Here is a 22,855-nt window from a genome sequence, read left to right as displayed (position 1 = left end):
TTTGGGGGACTTTGGGGCCAACTCGACCCCCCCATGGCCACACCCTCACTACCATGCATCACTGAATTTCAGCAGTAAACCATGACAGTGGCCTAAAAAGGCCAAATTTAGCTTTAAAACAAGGCATGCCCATCATGTTAAAGCTACATTTAGCCTGGGGGGGGGGGCATTATTGTAGTTTGCTGACAAAATTCAGTGGCAAACTATCTATTGTTCTGTAGCTGTTCCTGCTGCTGCAGCAGGAAATTTGGCAGCATCAGGCAGTGATGGGTGAGGGGGTTACACTTAAGGATATAGGTGCCACTTGCAGCCCACGGGCCATGTGTTGCCCATCCCTGACTTAAATAGATGCAATTTCCTAAGGCCAATTTCCAGAGAACCAGTGTGGTGTCGTGATTAGAGTGCTGGACTGGGGCTTGGGAGACCTGGGTTAACTCCTCACCCAGGCATGACTCTCACTGGGTGACTTTGGGCCAGGCACTGACTCTCAGCCTAATCTACTTTATAGGGTTGTTGTGAGGATAAAACGGAGAGGAGGAGGAGGAGGAGGAGGAGGAGGAGCACGTAAGCCTCCTTGGTTTCCTTGCAGGAGAAAGGCTGGGATAAATATAATAAATTAGTAAATAAAAAATAAATGCACTGAAAAAATACATTGGGGTTAGATCCAGACATAGACATACTTGGAGTAGACCCATTGAAATCGATGGATGATTTACTCATGACTAACTTAAGTCCTGTTGGTTGCAGTGAGCCTACTCTAACCAAGGGCAGCATCCAATGCTGCCACTGCATCTCCATTAAGTACAGCGGAACCCACCACTGGCACATGAGGAAGCTGGTGCTTTCTAGAGCAGCCCCAGAAATGACCCAAAGGGCCAGGTCAGTGGTGTTCCCTTCTGCAAGCTCCGTTGACCAGATCAGTTCCCAAAACTGGTGTTTCACCTTGTTTCCGGTTTGTTTAGAAAGTGCTAGTATCCCACTGCAGCAGGGGTGGCCCTTGCTGATGCACAGGCAACTCTAAAGGAGCTATCCAAGGTGCTGAACCCTATCCCCCCAAGAGGGGATAGTTCCTTTAGAGTTCTGACTGGTTCTGATGAAAACCCAGAATGGATTCACTGCCTCACCAGAATTGGAGCCACTGGCCTCCACTGCTCAAAATAATCGAATCGTAGAGTTGGAAGGGACTTTGGAGATCATCTGGTCTAACCCCTTGCTCTATGCTGGCTCGGCAATGCAGGATGCAGGTACAGCATCCTTGACCGATGGCCATCCAGCCTCTGATTAAATACTATGTCTGTGCCTGAATAATGAGGTGAAGCAGGCTGACTTGGAGGTGCCTAGTCTTGCTATGAAGCAGATCAGAACAGCACAGAGGCATCCCAAACTGAAGTGGATCACCTCTGAGGCACCTGGGTCCACCTTGTATATTCAATATATTGGCAATATATTCAATATTGGCAGAACGAAGCTGAGAAGAAAGTGTGTGCTATGACAGCTATGTTGGTGTCACCCCACCCCACCCCACCCATCTTCTCCATAACAGCCTTTCAGATATTTGAAGACCACTATCATGTCTCCCGGTTCATGGATCACTGCCTTGTTGTGGCGAAGGGGCTTGCGTAACTCAGTGAAGCCATAAGCTATGCCATGCAGGGCCACTCAAGATGGACAGGTCATGGTGGAGAGTTCTGACAAAATGTACTCCACTGGAGAAGGAAATGGCAACACACTCCAGTATTCTTGCCAAGAAAACCCCATGGAACATATCACAAGGCTAAAAGATATGACGCCGGAAGATGAGCCCCTCAGGTCGGAAGGTGTCCAATATACTACTGGGGAAGAGGGAATTTCCAAGTAGCGCCAGAAAGAGTGAAGTGGCTGGGCCAAAGCTGAAAGGACACTCAGCTGTGGATGTGTCTGGTGGTGAAAAGAAAATCCGATGCTGTAAAGAACAATATTGTTTAGGAACCTGGAATGTCAGATCAATGAATCAAGGTGGAGGTGGTCAAACATGAGATGGCAAGACTGAACATCGACATCTTGGGAATCAGTGAACTAAAATGGACAAGCATGGGCAAATTTAATTCAGGTGACCATCATATCTACTACTGTGGGTAAGAATCCCTTAGAAGAAATGGAGTAGCACTCATAGTCAACAAAAGGGTGGGAAAAGCAGTACTGGGGTACAATCTCAAAAATGGTACAAATCCAAGGCAAACCATTCAACACCACAGTAATTCAAGTCTATGCCCCAACCACTGAGGCCGAAGAAGCTGCAGCTGATCAGTTCTATGAAGACCTACAACACCTTCTAGAACTAACACCAAAAAAAGATGTCCTCTTCATCATAGGGGATTGGAATGCTAAAGTAGGAAGTCAAGAAATCACCAGGATAACAGGCAAGCATGGCCTTGGTGTACAAAATGAAGCAGGACAAAGGCTAATAGAGTTTTGCCAAGAGAACACGCTGATCATAGCAAACACTCTTTTCCAACAGCACAAGAGACAACTCTACACATGGACATCACCAGATGGTCAATATCGAAATCAGACTGATTACGTACTTTGCAGCCAAAGATGGAGAAGCTCCATACAGTCAGTCAAAACAAGACCTGGAGCTGACTGTGGCTCAGATCATGAGCTTCTTATCGCAAAATTTCAGCTTAAATTGAAGAACGTAGGGAAAACCACTAAACCATTCAGGTATGACCTAAATCATATCCCTGATGAATATACAGTGGAGGTGAGGAATAGATTTCAGGGATTAGACCTGATAGACAGAGTGCCTGAGGAACTATGGACGGAGGTCCGTAACATTGTTCAGGAGACAGCAACTCAATCCATCCCAAAGAAAAAGAAATGCAACAAAGCAAAGTGGCTGTCTGAGGAGGCTTTACAAGTAGCTGAAGAAAGAAGGGAAGTGAAAAGCAAGGGAGACAGGGGAAGATATATCCAACTGAATGTAGAGTTCCAGAGAATAGCAAGGAGAGACAAGAAGGCCTTCTTAAATGAACAATGCAAAGAAATCAAGGAAAACAATAGAATGGGAAAGACTAGAGATCTTTTCAAGAAAATTGGAGATCTCAAGGGAACGTTTTGTGCAAAGACGGGCATGATAAAGGACAAAGAAGGCAGGGACCTAACAGGAGTGGATGAGATTAAGAAGAGGTGGCAAGAATACACAGAAGAACTACACAGGAAAGATCTTAATGTTCTTGATAGCCATGATTGTGCGCTTACTGAACTTGAGCCAGACATCCTCGAGAGTGAAGTCAAGTGGGCCTTAGGAAGCATTACTAACAACAAAGCTGGTGGAGATGACAGTATTCCAGCTGAGCTATTTAAAATCCTAAAAGATGATGCTGTGAAAGTGCTGCACTCAATATGCCAACAAATTTGGAACACTCAACGGTGGCCACAAGACTAGAAAAGGTCAGTTTACATTCCAATTCCAAAGAAGGGCAACGCCAAAGAGTGTTAAAACTACCGTACAATTGCGCTCATTACACATGCCAGCAAGGTGATGCTCAAAATCCTACAAGCTAGGCTTCAGCAGCATGTGAACCTAGAACTACCGGAAATACAAGCTGGGTTTCGAAGAGGCAGAGGAACTAGAGATCAAATTGCCAACATTCGCTGGATCATGGAGAAAGCCAGAGAATTCTAGGGATGTCAGAGAATTTCTCCATGAATCTCCAGGAGGCCGAATGCAAATGCATTTGGCCCCCCGAAATTGGTGGAGAAACGGTCCGCCCCCCCGCCCCCCCGGGATGGGACTTACCTTTGGCGAATTTCCCTCGCAGCGGCAGCTCCCGGCGGCAGTTCAGCGGCGGATTGGCGGTGGCCGCCGGTGTTCCGACCGGCTGCTGCCACCGCCATTTCCAAGTAAAAAACAACAACAACAAACGTGATAGGCTGCGTAAAGATTTATGTAGCCTATCATAGCTAGATTTAAAAAAAACACCATTATAGGCTACGTAAATGTTTACATAGCCTATCACGGCTGACTTTGGAAAAAAAAAAAAGCGTGTACGCAAATGGCGGCGCCCATGGGCGCCGCCATTTGCGTTCCTTATTTTGGCACGGGTAGTCTACGTAAATATTTACGTAGACTACGGCAAAAATAAGGGCAACGCAAATAGCTATTTACGTAGACTACCCGTGCCAAAATAAGTCTATTTACATAGACTACCCGTGCCAAAATAAGGAACGCCCCATGGGCGCTGCCATTTGCGTATGCGCTTTTTTTTTTTCAAATTTATAATACATAAACATTTATGTAGCCTATCATGGCTGACTGCAGGCCAGGGACGCAAACGGCGGTGGCTACAGCCGCCGCCGTTTGCTTCCCAGCAGGACAACTGGATTCGCGGCCAGAGAGACGGGGTGCTCCCCCCCGGCCAGAATTTCGGCGGGGAGGGATGGGGCGCCTCTCCCCCTGCCAGAATTTTGGGGGGAGAAACGGAGCGCCTCCCCCCCACCGCGAAGCAAGGTTCGGGATCAGGTAAGTGACTTTCGTCCATCCCTAGAGAATTCCAGAAAAACGTCTATTTCTGCTTCATTGACTACGCTAAAGCCTTTGATTGTGTGGATCACAACAAACTGTGACAAATTCTGAAAGAGATGGGAGTACCAGACCACCTTGTCTCCTGAGAAACCTGTACGAGGGTCAAGAAGCAACAGTAAGAACCGGACATGGAACAACCGAGTGGTTCAAAATTGGGAAAGGAATACGACAAGGCTGTATATTGTCACCCTGCTTATTTAATTTATATGCAGAGTACATCATAAGAAACGCTGGGTTGGATGAATCACAGGTTGGAATTAAGATTGCTGGGAGAATTATCAACAACCTCAGATATGCAGACGATACCACCCTAATGGCAGAAAGTGAAGAGGATCTCAAGAGCCTCTTGCTGAGGGTGAAAGTGGAGAGTGCAAAAGCTGGTTTGAAACTCAACATTAAAAAAACTAAGTTCATGGCATCTGGCCCCATCACTTCCTGGCATATAGAAGGGGAAGAAATGGAAGCAGTGACAGATTTTATTTTCTTGGGCTCCAAGATCACTGCAGACCGTGACTGTAGCCATGAAATTAAAAGACGCTTGCTCCTTGGGAGGAAAGCTATGACAAACCTAGACAGCATAGTAAGAAGCAGAGACATCACCTTGCTGACAAAGATTTGTCTAATCAAAGCTATGGTTTTCCCAGTAGTAACGTATGGCTGTGAGAGCTGGACTATAAGGAAGGCTGAGCGCTGAAGTATTGATGCCTTCAAACTGTGGTGCTGGAGAAGACTCTTACGAGTCCCCTGGACTGCAAGGAGGTCAAATCAGTCCATCCTAAAGGAAATCAACCCTGAGTGCTCATTGCAAGGACAGATACTGAAGCTGAAGCTCAAATATTTTGACCACCTAATGTGAAGAGAAAACTCCCTGGAAAAGACCTTGATGCTGGGAAAGATTGAAGGCAAAAGGAGAAGGGGATGGCAGAGGATGAGATAGCTAGATAGCATCACCGATGCAATGAATATGAACTTGAGCACGCTCCGGGAGAGAGTGCAGGACAGGAAGACCTGGCGTGCCATGGTCCATGGGGTCACGAAGAGTTGGACACAACTTAACGACTGAACAACAACAACAACAACAACAACAACATCATGTCTCCCCATGATCTTCTCTTCTCCAGGCTAAGCACGCCCAGTTCTTTCAACCATTACTTGTAGGACTTGGTTTCTAGACCCCTCACCATCCTGGTCGCTCTTCTCTGGATATGCACCAACTTCTCAATGTCCTTCTTAAAATGATGTACCCAGAATTGGACCCAGTTCAACGTGACTAATACAGCCTGACTTAAATTCCTGCTGTCTACCTCTTGTGTGTGGATGGTGGGAGGGTAGAAATATTATCCTAAACAGATATCAACAAGTGGGACCTGAAACAAAATGTTACAACATAGAAGGTTCCTGTTCAGGATTCCAGCCATGGCCTTTCCCAGAATATTCCATATTTTGTGCAGGGCGGCTATATAAATACAGTAAAAAAATAAAATAATTTATTTATTTATTTATTTATTTATTAAATTTATTAATCGCCCATCTGACTGGTCATCCAGCCACTCTGGGCGATGTACAACCCACCATAAACAATTTAAAACAATAAAATTTTACCATAATTTTTTTTTAAAAAAAATACCCTAACCCACCCCAAATGCCTGCCTGAACAACCACGTTTTTAATGCACGACGGAAGCTCATTAAAGAGGGGGCATGACGGAGTTCCCTAGGGAGGGAGTTCCACAGAGTGGGGGCCACCACAGAGAAGGCCCTCTGTATAAAGGACAATTACATTTTCTTCCCCTCAAAGTGAGCTTAAGAGTAGCTTCAAAAGTTGGAAAGATAGAGTAAAATGGGTGGGAGGCAATCTACAAAGGAGATCTACAAAAGATATGTCTTTTGTCTAGATATCTGGAAGTGAATGCACACCCTGTCCCAGAACTCCCGTATCTGAACTCAGCCCATCCCATCATCTCCTGACAGTCACATTTCATTTGCACTATGAGGAGCTAAGCAAGGGTGACAGCAGCATACAGTCTATCAGAGACAGAGAGACTTTACAATACATCCTGTCAGGTTGCAAGGTGGTGCTGGCACGAGTCCAGAGGTGTAAGATATAATGACAAGAAAGGATCAGAAAGTGCATATTTAACATAAAAAAAGATGAAGACGAGCTCCAGAACTGATTGTGTATTCCAAAAAGAAACCCTTTTCCTGCCAGCCACAGTCAGCTTTTGGAAGCAAAGGTTGGATTGTTTCCTCTTTGGAGATTGTACTGCAGACTCAAATTGGCTGCAATGTCATGACTTTCCCCAAGTATGTTTGCTGGGTCTTACCCAGGGATGGGTGAATCCATCAGTTTCACTTTCTCCCATGTTCAGTTCAAAACAAAACAACTCAAGCTTTATTCATTCCATTCATGACGATGTTTGCAAATCTTGGGACGATCTTATGGCGAAAAAATGGCAATGAATGAAATTCTTGCCCATCTCCATGGTCCCAATTCAATAGGTGCAGCTATTCCCAGCATGGAGAGGACCATGATGTACCTTCCTGCCATGTAGCTGTTCTTTCTTGTTAAGGATGAGGAGCCTGTCAGAAAAAAAAGAGGTGGCAACCATAATTCAGCACTGCAAACATGGTTGAATCCACTGGGATTTAACCCCCAAGCTTTAAAGAGCGAATCACTCAAAGCCCTCTTACCTGGATGGATGGATGGATGGATGGATGGATCTGTCAGTTTTGCTTCCTTCCATGTTTGAATTATTTTAACCTCACGTTTTCCCATCCCTTTTATGAAGAAACCCTTATAAAGGCAACAACAACTTGAACAAAATTCTCAGCCATCTCTAATGCTACCTTGGCATATCTCTAACGTTTGGCCCAGCCCCAGTGTCAGAGCTGGCCATAGACAGCCACCAAATGAAAGTCAGGAGCCAGCCAGGGAGCCAACACAAGGATTATTTCTTTATTTATTGTATTTATAGCCCACCAAGGACACCAGGACAGTAAACACAGTACTTCTCTCCACTACCCATTTTATCCTCATACCAACCCTGCGAGGAAGGTTAGACTGGCCCAGGCTCACCAGGCGAGCTTCATGGATCAGTGCAGATTTGAAGCAAGTCTTCCAATGCTAATATAACACTCTAACCCTGGGGTAGTGAATCTTTTTTAGCCCAGGGCCCGAATTCCGATTTGGGAAGGGTCTCGGAATTTGCATTCCAGTAGTAGGTACAGCTAAGGGTATAGGAGGCAGAGCCAAGGACTGAGTGGGCAGGAACAAAGTAGCTAGGTCCAGATGTAATTTCCACCAATTTGGATATTTTCCCATCAAGCATGCAAGCCATAGCTCAGTTCTATGGATGTCTACACAGGGATGTACGAGTAATTCACTGCAGTTCATTTTTTGATCAGGATTTATCCAGTTCACCCCTTCCAGGCCAAACACGGTTGACGTCCGTATGTTTCTGAGCTTGGAATGTGATTCATGGACCCCTGAAAATGCATTCAACAGCATGCGTACATTTGAAGAATGAAATGCATGAAAAATGAGTGCTTTTGAAAAATGTGCACAAACACAAATACACTTTAATCAAAGGGAGAAGAATGTGTACATTTCAAAGATGCACACAATTGATAGGAAAATATGCATGAAAACACACATGGATTTTCACGCAAAAAGGGGGAAAAAACAAAGCTTGCAATCTGATGCAGAGTTGAGCTGGAAGCCTGGAACAAGCTTCAACAAGGAAGTCAGAAAACTTCTGTGAGCTTGAGTTTTGCTGATTTGCACATCCCGACTCAGGAGTGGCTCAGAGATGCAGAGGCAGATGGTTCTGCAGCTGTTAGCCGCAGGAAAACTCAGCCCGTACCTCCAATTGCTGATCAGAGATAAGGCCTGGGATTCCCAGCTCAGAGCTCTAGAAAGGTAGACCTTTCTGCAGCTCTGAGCTGGGGAATCCCAGTGGGGGTGGAGCTTTGGGAGACAGAGGGCGGGGCCTGCCAAAAGAGCTGGCAGGATGGATGGGGAAACTCTGCAGGCCTCATTCAACCCACAAGCCAGAGATTCCTCATCCTTTCTCTAACCACTATACCCCACCAGCATCTACAGTATGAGACTGTTGTTCCTCAGGCAATGTCCCAGAGTGCCCAGGAAACCTTATGGCAAGGGTGGGGAATATGTGGTCTTCTAGATGTCATTGGACTCCAACTTTCATCAGCCCTAGACAGCATAGCAATTGGTATGGGACGATGGGAAGATGCAACAATATCTGGAGGGCCACACATTCCCTATCCCTGGTTTATAGTTTTTCCTGGTGAGTGGGAGCCAATGGCCAGCCTGTGTGGGTGGAGTCACTGTACAGCCTAGGAACCTTGACTGGCTAGGGACCACTCCAACATGGTGTCTTTTTTTTACATAGGTTAGCAGTATGCAGTGCCATGGCTTCTGGGTTGTCACCCCAGATGAAGAAAAGCAGTTTTTCACTCAATGTGTAATTGATCTATGGAATTAACTGCCACAAGATGTGGGTGATGGCCAGTGGCTTTAGTGATGAGACAGATTCATGGAAGAGGAAACGTCTGTCAATGGCTACTAGTCATGATGGCTATATGGATATTCCAGGTTCAAAGACCATATGCCACTGAATACCTGTTACTGGAGTGGTTTATTGCATTCATGTTCCACTTGTGGACTTCTCAGAGGTTCAGAAACATAAGAACAGGCTACTGAACTAGATCAGCCTATGGTCTGATCTAGCAGGACTTTTCTTATGTTCTTGTCTACAGCATTTAGCAAGAGATCAGATTTAGCTCCATAGCATGACAAAGTTTTCCTGCTGATTTTTGCATATCACACCTATTAAGAGAACAGATGTCCAGGTTGTTGTTGTTGTTGCTGTTGCTGTTTCCTTCTTCCTGGCCTGCTGGCAGCCCTAAAAGTTGAAAACTATAAAGTAGGGATGTTCAAGGAATTCAGTCTTTGAGACTTCCATTATTAAGTGACTTGGTGTGCATCTCCCTGACTAATGTGCAGGGCCAGAGCTACCATTAGGTAGAGTGAGGTGGCTCTTCCAAGCACCAGATTTTGGGTGTTGTGAAAGGGCAGCAAACTATTAGTGATTTAATGTATTTTTTTCACTGTCGAGGAAAGGGAGAGTTGATTATGGGATTTTCTTCCTCAGGTATCCTGTTTTGTGGTGACTTGAGGTTCATAGGGGAACCCAGTAGTGACTGATGGAGTCTGATCAGGGCAAGTCTAGTAAACATAGTCAAGTCATAACAGTCAAGGTCAGGTTAAGCAGATATAGTCTGGTCAAGACAGATAAGTCAAGACAATGTCAAGGTAGAAGCCCTGTTAAGCAGAAGGCAGATAAAAACAGGACCTTGGATAGCTCCAAGTGGGTCCTGCTGGCTAGCGCTCTCTCCTCTAGGAGGCAACGGGAGGATTAGGAGGAAGTTGTCTCAGCAGGAAGTGAAGCCAACTGAAAGCCTCATGCAAGCCAACAAGACCTGCATTGTGGTCAGCTCTGCTTTGCCTGCCTGGACTGTTAAAAGGCCCTTGCCTGATTTTGCAGTCTTAGACTTCTGAGGATATAGAGGTCCTTCCAGGGACTCATCCTCTAAGTCAGAGGATGATGGCAGGGCTGTATCATCTGGCTGGGAGAGCCCTGAATAAGGTACGGACTATTCTACCCACAAGGAAGCAGCCTGTGCCTTTTCCTCATGAGAGTGCTTTGCTGCTCACTGGAAGGACCTGGGGATGGGGTCATGAGATCAAGTACCAGGGCAGGAGCATCATTTGCTGTTCTGCCTAAGGCAGCAAAATATCTTGGGCCAGCCCTGCTAATGTACAGATTGGAACATAGCTATCCATCACATTTCATGTTCTGGCACAGTTCTTGACTCAAAACATGTATCAACATGCATTTAAAAATGCTATTTTGAGAGAAAATACATTTAGAAATGTGGATTTTGAAATGCAGTCAAAAAGAATATCTAAATATGTATTTAAATGAGAATTTTCATACATTGTTTCCCTACCGTCATGCTGAAATGTTAGCAGGTATCTTTAACCAAACAGAGCATTTGGACTATGGTGGTTGCCTGCTTTCACCTTTTTCCATGCCCCTCCCCCATAGGTTCTTAGTAAACATGCCTGGAATTTCTACAGATGGTTAAATAAATACCCTTTTAAGATGTCTTTTTTGAGAATGACTGCATCGTTTTCAGTGAAAGCCTTTTTGCAGTGTTGCAAATGCAGGCTGGGGCAAAATGGCATCTTATGAAATGCAGCCAGAGATCATCATTATTCATAAGTTATTAATAATCAATCATTTAATGAGATTTCTGCTTTCTGCACATTTTTATTCATTGATTCCTTTATTTAAATTTCATATTTTCATTTTTTCAAAACATTTTAAAATGAAAAGTATGTTTTTGGAATATTTGTAGTTAATTGGTTTTAGATCAGTTGCCAGTTTTTGTGCTTTGTTTAATTGCATCTCAAGGCACATATTGGCAGGTATCCAATGAACTACTTTAGGCAAACAGGATGTTGAGCATGTGATCAGTGGGGTTATAGATCGTACCACAGCGTATCACAAAGCGCTTTAGAATGCCTTTGAACTATGGACAATAATTTTTCTCTCTTGTTCCAGATGTATGGAAAGTGGCTGTGGTTACTTGGTGGCGAGAAAAATGCATTCTGCACAAAATTCTGTACTGTTACTTTTGGGTCTCCAAGTCTGAGTTTCTGCCTCGATAAAAGGTTCTGACTCTGATTCCCAATTCAAACTTAGCTTTAGATCAATCATCATTGTCTTGTTGCCCTCCAGATGTGTTGGACTGCAACTCTTATCATTCCCAGTGACCAATGGCCATGCTGGCTGGGGCTGATGGGTGTGGAAGTCCAACACATCTGGAGGGCAACAGCTTGGGGAACGCTGCCTTAGATGTGCTATACCATAGGTGCCTGTAGCATAGATAATCCCAGATAAATTCAACCCAAGGACCATATTGCTAAGTTCAGTGGAAAACAGTGGCTTAAAAAAATAAAATAAAACTAATTAAAGTTCACCACTGAGGAAAAATACTGATTCAATGTTTACCAAATAGATACAGTACTGTGCAAACGTCTTAGGCCACCACCAGCTTTGCTGTTTTAGCAAAGTTTTAATGATTATCCATAATTATTTTTCGGTCTCTGTATTAAGATACAAACAGAAAATACAGGAAATATGTACAGGCAAAAGTCAGTATTTAGTGTGAACTCCCTTGGCTCTAAGCACATCTTGAACTCTTTTGGGGAGACTGTCCTGAAGTTTTCTGAAGTAATCTTCTGGTATATTATACCAGGCTTCTTTCAGCACTTCCCAGAATTCTTCTTTAGATAGGTTGTCTTTTATTTATTTCTCTGTCCAGGTGATCCCATACTGCCTCTATAATATTCAGGACTGGACTCTGTGGAGGCCACTCTATGACTGTCAGTGTTTTATCAGCTGTTTTCCTCGCTAAATATGATTGCACTGCATTAGCCGTGTGCTTGGGATCATTATCATGCTGAAAAATGAAACCATTCCCTATCAGGTGCTTTCCAGAAGGAATGGCATGATGAATTAAAACCTGTCTGTACTTTTCAGCATTCATGATCCCATCAATACGGACAAGATCGCCAACACCACTGGCAGGACTGCAGCCACAAACCAGGAGAGACCCTCCACCATGTTTCACTGAAGGCCACGAGCACTCATTCGTCCATCTCTCTCCAACTCTTCTTCTCAAATGTTGTCGACGATTGGACCCCAGAAATTCAAACTTGGATTCATCACTCCATAATACTCTTTTCCACTGATGCTCATTCCAATCTTGGTGAGCTTTAGCATATCTTAGCCTATTCACCCTGTTCCCCTTCCGCAAAAGTGGTTTCTTGGCTGCTACCCTTCCACGAAGACCATTCCTGGCCAGGCGACTGCTGTTACTCTAGTGTAAGGGGAGGTCACACTAAATACTTGCCACTTTAACCTATGGAAGCTTTTTTTCTGATTTTTTTTTCTATTGTTGAATACTGCGTACAAATTTCCTGTATTTTCTGGTTGTATTCTAATGAAGAGACTGAGAAATAATTATATATGGTCATTATACCATGGCTAAAACAACAAATCTAATGGTGGCCTAAGACTTTTGCACAGTACTGTATATTTTTAAAAAGCCAAATTGTTTGTAGAGGCAAAGCAATGAGAAGGTTGATTTATATGTGCATTTTTATCACTTGATTACTGCAACACCTAGTTGTTGTTGTTTATTCATTCAGTCGCTTCCAACTCTTCCTGACTTCATGGACCAGCCCACGTCAGAGCTTCCTGTCGGCCGTCACCACCCCAGCTCCCCCAAGGTCGAGTCTGTCACCTCCAGAATATCATCCATCCATCTTGCCCTTGGTCGGCCCCTCTTCCTTTTGCCTTCCACTTTCCCTAGCATCAGCATCTTCTCCACGGTATCCTGTCTTCTCATGATGTGGCCAAAGTACTTCAGTTTTGCCTTTAATATCATTCCCTCAAGTGAGCAGTCTGGCTTTATTTCCTGGAGGATGGACTGGTTGGATCTTCTTGCAGTCCAAGGCACTCTCAGAATTTTCCTCCAGCACCACAGTTCAAAAGCATCTATCTTCCTTCGCTCAGCCTTCCTTATGGTCCAGCTCTCGCAGCCATAGGCTACTACAGGGAAGACCATTGCTTTAACTATGCGGACCTTTGTTGTCAGTGTGATGTCTCTGCTCTTCACTATTTTATCCAGATTTGTCATTGCTTTCCTCCCAAGAAGTAAACGTCTTCTGATTTCCTGGCTGCAGTCAGCATCTGCAGTAATCTTTGTGCCTAGAAAAAGTCTGTCACTGCCTCCACGTTTTCTCCCTCTATTTGCCAGTTATCCATCAAGCTGGTTGCCATAATCTTGGTATTTTTGAGGTTGAACTGCAACCCAGCTTTTGCACTTTCTTCTTTCACCTTCGTCATGAGGTTCCTCAGCTCCTCCTTGCTTTCAGCCATCAAAGTGGTATCATCTGCATATCGGAGATTGTTAATGTTTCTTCCAGCGATTTTAACTCCAGCCTTGGCTTCATCAAGCCAAGCATGTCACATGATGTGTTCTGCGTACAGGTTGAATAGGTAGGGTGAGAGTATACAACCCTGCCCTACTCCTTTCCCAATCTTAAACCAGTCCATTGTTCCATGGTCTGTTCTTACCATTGCTACTTGGTCATTATACAGATTCCTCAGTGGAGTCTGAGGAATGCACTCCATTCCTAGTGGAGCTTTGCATATATGAGGGCACAATCCTATGGCCACTAGACAGTGTCTAGATGACCATAGGATTTTTCAGTTTCTGGGAACCTGTCTCTTTCCCCCTCCCCTGCCTCCTCATAGGCGGCATGGTTCATCCTTGGCTCTGCACTTGTAAGAGCAGCACAGAACAGGTGAAAAAGCGGCGTTCCTGGGGGCGGGTTGGGGAGGAGACTGCAGAAGTGCCATTATGACATTTCCTATGTGCCATCTGGCTTCCCTCCCCTCTGACGTACCCTGGCTAGGCAGCCGAAATTGGCTGTTTAGCCACATATGCAGGGTGGCCGGAACACAGAGGAGAGGATCACCTTCATGCTGTGTCCACCTTGCATTGGATAGTGGGCTGCCACAAGTCCAGAGGTGGCCAACTATTCCCACAGGATTTTGCCCTGAATGAGCCATTGTTGACCAAGCACCACAGAGAGAGCTCTCATATCACCTCAGTCACAATACTTTTCAATGGAGTCCACTCATGCATTCAGGGCTGGTTCACCCCTGCAAGTTCACTATGTAAGAACTGTTTGATGACTCACCACATAGGGATGAAGCTGAATATGCACAGCTTCCAACACAAAGCATCTTGTCTCTAGTCATGCCAGATAATGTGAAGCTTCTGCCTTCATTCTTTTCATCCTTAGATCAGATCTATAGAGGCCTTTGAGTGATGGGCATACATGCGTGGGGATGTGCAAATCAGCAAAACCCGAGCTTGGGAAAGTTCTCCCAGTTCCATCTTGAAGCTCATTCTGACTTGAGTCTGTATCAGGGTGCAAGCTTTGTTCTTTTTCTTTTCCCATAAAATCCATGCATATTTTTGTGCGACCTTTTTCCAAATGCATCAATTGTGCGCATCTTTGAAATTTACACATCCTTCTCCCATTGATTAAAGCATATTTGTGTGCATTTTTCAAAAGTACACATATTTCATGGGCATTTTCCAAATGCATGCTGTCGAATGCATTGCGGGGGGGGGGGGCGGTGGTCTGTGCATCACATTGCAAGCTCGGAAATATACAGACTTTGACCGCAGTTTGCATCCGAGTCTGTGGTCCGGAAGGTGCAAACTGGGCAAATCCTGATTAAAAAATGAACTGAAACACATTTTTCATACATCCCTACACATGGGTGAATCAACTGTTAGGGGTGAGCTATGCAGTGTTCAGTCATCCCTTGGCATACAGGTGACATCATAGCTTTGCACGCAGAAGGTCTCAGGTTCAGTCCCTGGTACCTCCAGTTAATAAAACAGTATTTCAGCCCAAGGGCCAAATTCAATTTTGGACAAGCCCTTGGGGGCTGCATTCCTGTGGTGGGTGGGGCTGAAGGCAAAAGGGGCAGGGCCAAAAATACCGGCATAACAACTTAAGAAGAACCCTGCTGGATCAGATCAAGGGTCCATCTAGTCCAGCATTCTGTTCACACAGTAGCCAACCAGATACCTGTGGGGAAAGCACAAACAGGACATGCAACAGTACCCTCCTGCCCATATTCCCCAGCAACTGGTGTACATAGGCTCACTGCCTCTGGTACTGGAGGTAGCACATAGCCATCAAGTCTAGTAGCCATTGCTAGCCTTTTCCTCCAGGAATTTGTCCAACCCCCTTTTAAAGCCATCCAAATTGGTGGCCATCACTACATATTGTGGGAGTGAATTCCATAGTTTAACTCTACGCTGTGTCCTTCCTTTTATCTCTCCTGAATCACCCACCAATAATCTTCATGGGATGACCCCAGGTCCTAGTACTAGAGAGAGAGAGAAATGTCTCCCTATCCGCATTTCTCCACACCATGCATAATTTTGCAGCCCTCTATCATGTCTCCCCTTACTCCCCTTTTCTCCAGGCTAAACAATCCCAGTTGCTGTATCCTTCCCTCATAGGGGTGTTAGTCCAGCCCCTTGATCATCTTCATTTCCCTTTTCTGCACTTTTTCCAGCTCTACAACATCTTTCTTTTCTTTTTTTTCCTACACAGAACTGGGAACAGTATTCCAAGTGTGGTCACACCATAGACTTTTATAAAGGCAGTATGATACTGGCAGTTTTATTCTCAGTTCCTTCTCTAATTATGCCTAACATGGACTTTGCCTTTTTTACAGTGGCTGCACACTGGGTTGACATCTCCAGTGAGCTGTCCACCACAACCCCCAAGATCTCTTTCCTGGTTGGTCACGGCTAGCTCAGATCACATTTCAGCTGAAAGCTCTCACTGCCAGTAAGCTTTAGAAGAGGCATTTCAACCTTTTGGGATGGGGCAGAAAATGTGCAAAAGTCAGGAAATCACCAAATGTTTGGTGGTTGAGAGAAAGGGGGTGAGGCCAGGGGAAGGAGGCACGGCCATCTGGGAACCCCAGAGAGACAGATTTGGACTCCAGTTGGCCCACCAGCTTGAGGTTCAACACCTCTGTGTTAAATGGATTGAGTAGTCACTGATGTGAAAGACTTCTACCATAACCTTGGTGGGCGGCTGCCAGTAAGAACAGACAATACTAGTTTAGATGGACAAATACTCTGACCTAGTATAAGGCTGCTTCCTATCTTTGAACAGCAGTTTGTGTCAAACAATGCTGTAGGCTGCTTTTTTTTTGGTGAACTACTGCATAATGTTCATTTAACTTAGCGAGCTTGCCCTGACTTTATAGGCTGGTTTACATGTGCATGTACAAGCACATAACTGGATAGCTACCACATCATGGCATCTTGCATGTATGAATGACCCACCAGATGGGTTAACTTTGGGAGGTATGGGGGGCAGTTTTGCCCCAGTCATCCCCTCCCATGAGCTGCTCCTTCTGCCCTCTGCAATATCTGGAGTGGCTACAGAGTGCCAAAAGAGGTACTTATAGAGTAGAAAGGAACATTTAAAGGTCCTCCTCTGGGTGCCTTCTCTGAGGGAGGCTCGGAAGGCAGCAACAAAGGAGAGGGCCTTCTTGGTGGTGGCCCCCCAATTATGGAATATTCTCCCCAATGAGGCCTGCCTGATGCCAACATTGTTATATTTTTGGCACCAGGTTAATACCGTTCTCTTTTCTCAGGCATTTTGCAGCATATGATATGTTTTTAATCAGTCCTGGATTTGTCTTATGGTTATGGTTGATTGCTCAGTTGTTTTCTCAGATAGATGTTGTTGCTGTGTATACTGTCTGTTTGTGTGTGTTTTATGTAAATGGTTTATAAACTCTGTATACTGTATTTTAATGATTTTTAATCTTTGTAAACTGCCCAGAGAGCTTTGGCTATGGGGAGGTATAGAAATGTAATAAATAAATAATAAATAATAATAATTAAAGGGTAAAAAAGAAGAGCAAAATGGCTGCTCCGGACACCATTTTTAATATATGTGTATATTTCAAAGTCAGTGGGCAGCAGGGGGCAGCAGGAGCAGCAACAGGGAGCAGCAGGGGCTGCATGTTTCTCACCTGCCACATGTTTCCCACCCCTGTGCTAGAGACTGAAAACAAATCAATGAGATCACCTGACCACACTCCCCCTCCCTCAGTAGAGTCTGGAATACAAATTGGTTGAATAAATATCCATGATTGGCCCATTCAGACATGTAAATCACTACTAGAGGCTAGAGATAAACATTCACGAATAAAGCAGGGCCTTTGCATGTGCTAATTGAGCAATGAGCATGTATGCGTGTGAGCCTAGCCTATTCATCAAGCTCCAGCCCCTGCTCCTTTTTCTCCTTCGGTTGCAGGGGACAGCATTTTTATTTTCTAAAAGGTTCTTCCCATGAATAACGGCTAAATAACAACAATAAGCCAAGTTGGAAACAAACTACCGCTATCTGAAGGGTGTCACTGCAGTCAAGATAAAGGACTGGGAGTTCTTGGAGGGAGTTGGGGTGTGACAAAACCTGTCCCAATGAATGCTGACATCCTGAATAAAATCGCTACATGACTCTACGTAGGTCAAGAAACGACATTGTTTCTCTGAGCTTCATTGACAGCGGGGTGACAGAGATTAATAGCTTTGTATTGACTGAGTAACTTCCAGTTCCTTATCTTTGTCAAGTCAAGGCTGTGTCCAAGAGCTGAAAGTGTTATTAGTCTTATAATTGTGGAGACATTTAAAGGGTTTCCCCTTAAGGGACTACGAAATCCAATAAACCTTTCATAAAACCTCAAGCATTCATGTGAAAGGGGGAAAAAGCAACAACCAACCACAACAACACACCACCGCCACCCTCATCTCTGAGACAGGCACGCTTCGATGAGGAAAAACCTTGGAGCCTGGCGTGCTGAATAATGTTTGATTTATGAAGGCAGTTTTGAATTTGTATCAGTTGTTTTATTAAAAATATATGAAAGAATGTTTTAAATATGAGTGAGCTGTGTTCACTCCTGTCTTGATTGAGCTCTCTGCTCGTCGGAGGTGGGAGTCCTCCATTACCTTGTCACTTAGATTCATGACAGTTTAGTTAGACCAAATTTGTATTGCTAATAGAGGAGTATAATTTAATCTTGGCAAGATTGACCCATCTTGCTTCCACCCTGAAGTTTCAAATAAAGTTTCTTTCTTTCTGTGTCCCCCCCTTCCCCTTAAGGAACAAGCTGTGGTATTTGTTGTTGCTTTTTCTCCTCGTTCCTTGTCTACTGCCATATGGTTGATAAAGGAATAACCAAGATTGTTTCATTCACTGTTGTTTGTTGGCATCGTTTCATGACTGGCTATACGTGGAAGTACAGAAAGGTTTTAAGACCTGGCAAGTTTTATACATTGATTGACAGCCTACTTAGGATGATGATACAAAGCATGCTGGACTCTACCAAAAGTAACAAAGGATGTCACCCTGGTTCAGTGGTTAGTGGATTGATTTCTTATTCACACAGGAAAAGTGCCAAGTTAGCTCAGTCTAGTAAGGGTTACAGAATATAATGGCTAAGAGCAGGGGTGCAGAACCTTTTTCAGCACAAGGGCTGAATCCCATTTCAGAGAAGGCCTCGGCAGGCATATTTTGGTGGTGGGTGGGGCTGAAGGCAAAAGGAGGCAGGGCCAAAACACCCCCCTCCCAACATATTTAAGCTTCAAGGTATTACCTGCTAGTCATTAAGCCTTATGAGATGCATCCCAAGCTTTTAGAATGCTTGGATGGAGTGATGGCCACCAATTTGGATGGCATTAAAAGGGGGTTGGACAAGTTCCTGGAGGAAAAGGCTATCCATGGCTCCTGGTCCTGATGGCTCTGTTCTACCTCCAGTACCAGAGGCTTGTGAACAACAGCTACTGGGGAACATGGGTGCGAAGATGCTGTTGTGCTCATGCCCTGCTTGTGGGTTCCTGGTCGACAGCTGGTTGGTCACTGTGTGAACAGAATGCTGAACTAGATGGACTCTTGGTGTGGTCCAGCAGGGTTCTTCTTATGTTCTTAATGGTGGGAGCAAAAGCTGGGAAACCACCAAATGAGTGATGGTTGGAAGAAAGCGGAGGGGCCAAAGGAAGGGGACATGGTCATTTGGGGGAACCCTGAAGGGCCAGATTTGGCCTCCAGACCTGATGTTCTGCACCCCAGCTTAGGGGGCACAGCCTGTTATGACCCAGCAATCTGTAGGCACCCAAATTTTGTTAGAGGTGCTGAAGAAATTCCCCAAGTTTAGCCTTGAAGAAGGTTAGGGGCTCATAAAAATCCACCTCACAGGAGACGCAGGCTTTTAAAGCCCCTTAATTCTTCCCCAGCCTCATATAGAAATCTGAACCAAAAAAAAAGAATTCCTGACTTCCCTCCCCACAGCGCTCCCATTCCCCCTATAGTCCCCCTGTCCTCCTCCCCTCCCCTGCACGTTGGATTGTGAGAGCAGCAGCAATTTGTTTAAGGTTTATCCATTTATTTAAAATTATTTGTAGGACACCTTTAAGGATAGAACCCTCTCAAGGTGGTGTACAAGATAAATACATATACAAAAGTATGCAAATAGGCAAGTAATAAATATACCATACACTATAAACCACTATATAAACAGATTACACCAATCGAACCTGCAGCCCACAGATTAGGAGAAGGCCAGTGAAAACAAGTGGGTCTTCAGAAACTTCTTGAAGACCTGCAAAGAAGGGGCCTGATGAACCCCTGATGGAAGCTGATTCCAGAAGTGTGGGACCACCAATGAAAAGGCCTTCTCCCTCATACTCACCAGCCTAACCACCCTGGGTGGCAGGCAAGTGAGAAGAGTCTCTGTTGATGAACTGAAAGTGTGGGCAGGCTTGAGTGTTTGTTCAACCCAAGACAGTCAGAGAAGGGCTAGCCCAGTTAAAGCCCAGTTAAAGGGCTGGGCTAGCAGATAGTGCAGAGGAGAGATCAGTGTTCTCTGGAGATCAAGCAGGGAGTGGAAATAATACTGGGTGCCATGACACTGGAATCTCCCACTTGATCTCTTGGATTCAAATGTTATTATCTGGTAAGAGAAAAGTGCTACAAAGGTCTCTCTACACCAGGGATGGGGAACCTTTTGCAGCCTGAGTGCTGAATTAAATTTCAGAGAAACTCTTGGGTGCTGCATTCTGGTGGAGGGAAGGATCAAAGGCAAAAGGGGTGGGGCCAGCATATTGCAGCTTGAAGTTTGTACCACCAGTAATTAAGCCTTAGGAGAGCCATTTCAACCTTTTAGAATGGGGGGAAACTGCACAGAAGCAGGGAAATGCTTTTGAATGAATGGTGGTCAGGGGAAAGGAAGTAGGGTCAGGGGAAAGGGTGGGGCCATCTGCAGAACCTCCGGGGGCCAGATCGTGACCCCAGGAGGGCCGGATTTTGCGCCCAGGCCTGAGGTTCTCCATCCATGTACTATACAATGGAAGCTTCAGTTTTTGTCATTTTTCTTTTGTGTGAATGTGACTTTTGCTGGCAGACCTGAAAAACTCAGGCCTGCTTGATTACAGCTCACCCATAAACACATTACTTGGAAGGAAGTCCCATGGATTTCAATGGAACTTCCTTTCAAGCACATCCATTTGGGACATTATCCAAGGTCAATCAGAGGGAGGGAGGAGAATCGTGGAGACTCCTGCCAAAGGACTGCAGATTATAAACTAGCTGAATTGTTCTTTTGCTTTTTGAAAAACCTCATTGCTCGGCAATGGGCCAATTTAACTTTGCATGCATTTAAATTAATTAACACAAGCAAAGGAGCATTTTTTCTCACTCTGAGCAAAACTGCAATCCCAAGTGTTGACAAATGGAGGTTATGGGTGTTGTTGTTGTTGTTGTTTTTATTCTCCCTTAAAATGGCTCTCTTCCGGAATCTTGATTCACATTTCTCCATGGAGCAAATAACTTCCTTGACTTTCTCTGAAGGCCACTGGGATAGTTATACAAGGAAGGTTCTCTCTAGCCCTACCTAGTGCTGTCTAGGACAGAGTGTTGTCCTGCTGTTTTCAGATTGCACTGGTGATTTATCCAATGTTTATCCTGAAACAGCTTTCAGCAAAGTTGCTGAGTGCAAAGGAGGACCGCAGACTCATCTCATTTTCACTCCTCAGTATCCTGAGGGAGCTACAAAAACTGTTTTACCCAATACATAATGCTATTAATATAACCATGTAGCTAAACGAGATTCAGCAATGATGAAGTGGGATTCGTGATGCATTGGCAGAGGAAACAAAGCATGTCTCTGCAGAAGTCCTGGGTCCAAGGAAAATGTTGGAGGCCCAACTGCAGGCCATCAGAGGCCATGTGGTGTATGAAATCAAAGCTTGGATTCAGACTGTGGACAGCCAGGTTCAACAATTCCTCACTCAGCAAACCTCACTGGGTGATCATGAGTCAGCCACTGCCATCTCCATCTTCCAATCTCCATCTACCAACTTTACAAGGCTGTAGTTGCCATTGCAGAAAGAGGCATCACCTCTCAGAGCATCTTTTGGGGACCATCCCTGGACTGTGGGGTCCCAGACCTGTGCCCCATAGACCAGCCTTGGCACTGCCAGTGGCTGTAGTAAGGAGAAAGGTGATTATGGATGCTAGCCAAAGCGTTATGGAGGAGGCTGGGATGAGATAAATATGTGATTAATGGGAGGGAAGGGAACCATCTTTCCATCTGATTCCTTCTGCTTCACTCCTTATTGTCAAAGTTCAGGCTGTTCCTTTCTTCATTGTGAGATAAATAAGGAAATCATTGGAGGCTGGTGGTGATGTGCTTCCCTCACTTGATTGTCAATAAAGGATATTACTTTCCCTTGATTTGTAATCATGGCAACAAAGTGCCTAAAGACTCAGAGTTAAGCTTCTCTCTTTGTTCATGGCTGTGGATATACCTTGGTGATTTAAACAGACTTTGATTATTGCTGGTATTCACTAGGACTAAGGTCACCTCTAAGAGTGCATCTCCTCAAAGATCTTCGTGGGGGTCAGATGTACATCCTGTGAGTATCTGACTGAGTAGTTTACATGCACAGTAGCCTGCAGTGGCCCAATGCATCATCTGAGGGGGATTACAAAGCTAATATGGATCATGCAAGTCTATATGACATTCCTATCCATCTAGTGGAGGGTGAGCTTTCATCCAAATTCTCCTAGCTTGGTAGCCATAGCTGTCTGCACTGGCTGGAGACCTATTTCAGCAACAGGGAAGCTCTGAGGGCTTATGATCTTTACTATCCTCTATAAAATTTCATCCTTAAAGCTTGCATAGATGATCTACCCCCTGGAAACATTATTTTTCTCCCTTGAGCATTTTTCTCTGTAGTACAGACTAGTATATGTTACTCGGACCTTTTTGGTTTCTGCCTTCCTATCCTGCTTGCTTACTTTTCTGGATCCATATTGGTTCTCTCCTGACTTCTCTATTTCCTATTCCTCTAGATATTTTTTCATTACTAGAGGAACTGGCTTGGACTTGAACATTCACTTTTGAAGCATCAACTTGAACTTATCTGGCTGCCCATCTCTTGATATCTGTCATGCTCTGATGCTCTCTCTAGGTCAACCCATCATTCTATCTAGATTCTAGACTGTGAATGAATG

Source organism: Heloderma suspectum, chromosome 8 (genome assembly GCF_057233095.1).
Source record: "Heloderma suspectum isolate Gila_16-S chromosome 8, 16-S_ref, whole genome shotgun sequence".
NCBI classification, from domain to species: domain Eukaryota; kingdom Metazoa; phylum Chordata; class Lepidosauria; order Squamata; family Helodermatidae; genus Heloderma; species Heloderma suspectum.
Note: the sequence above shows the minus strand (reverse complement) of the source record.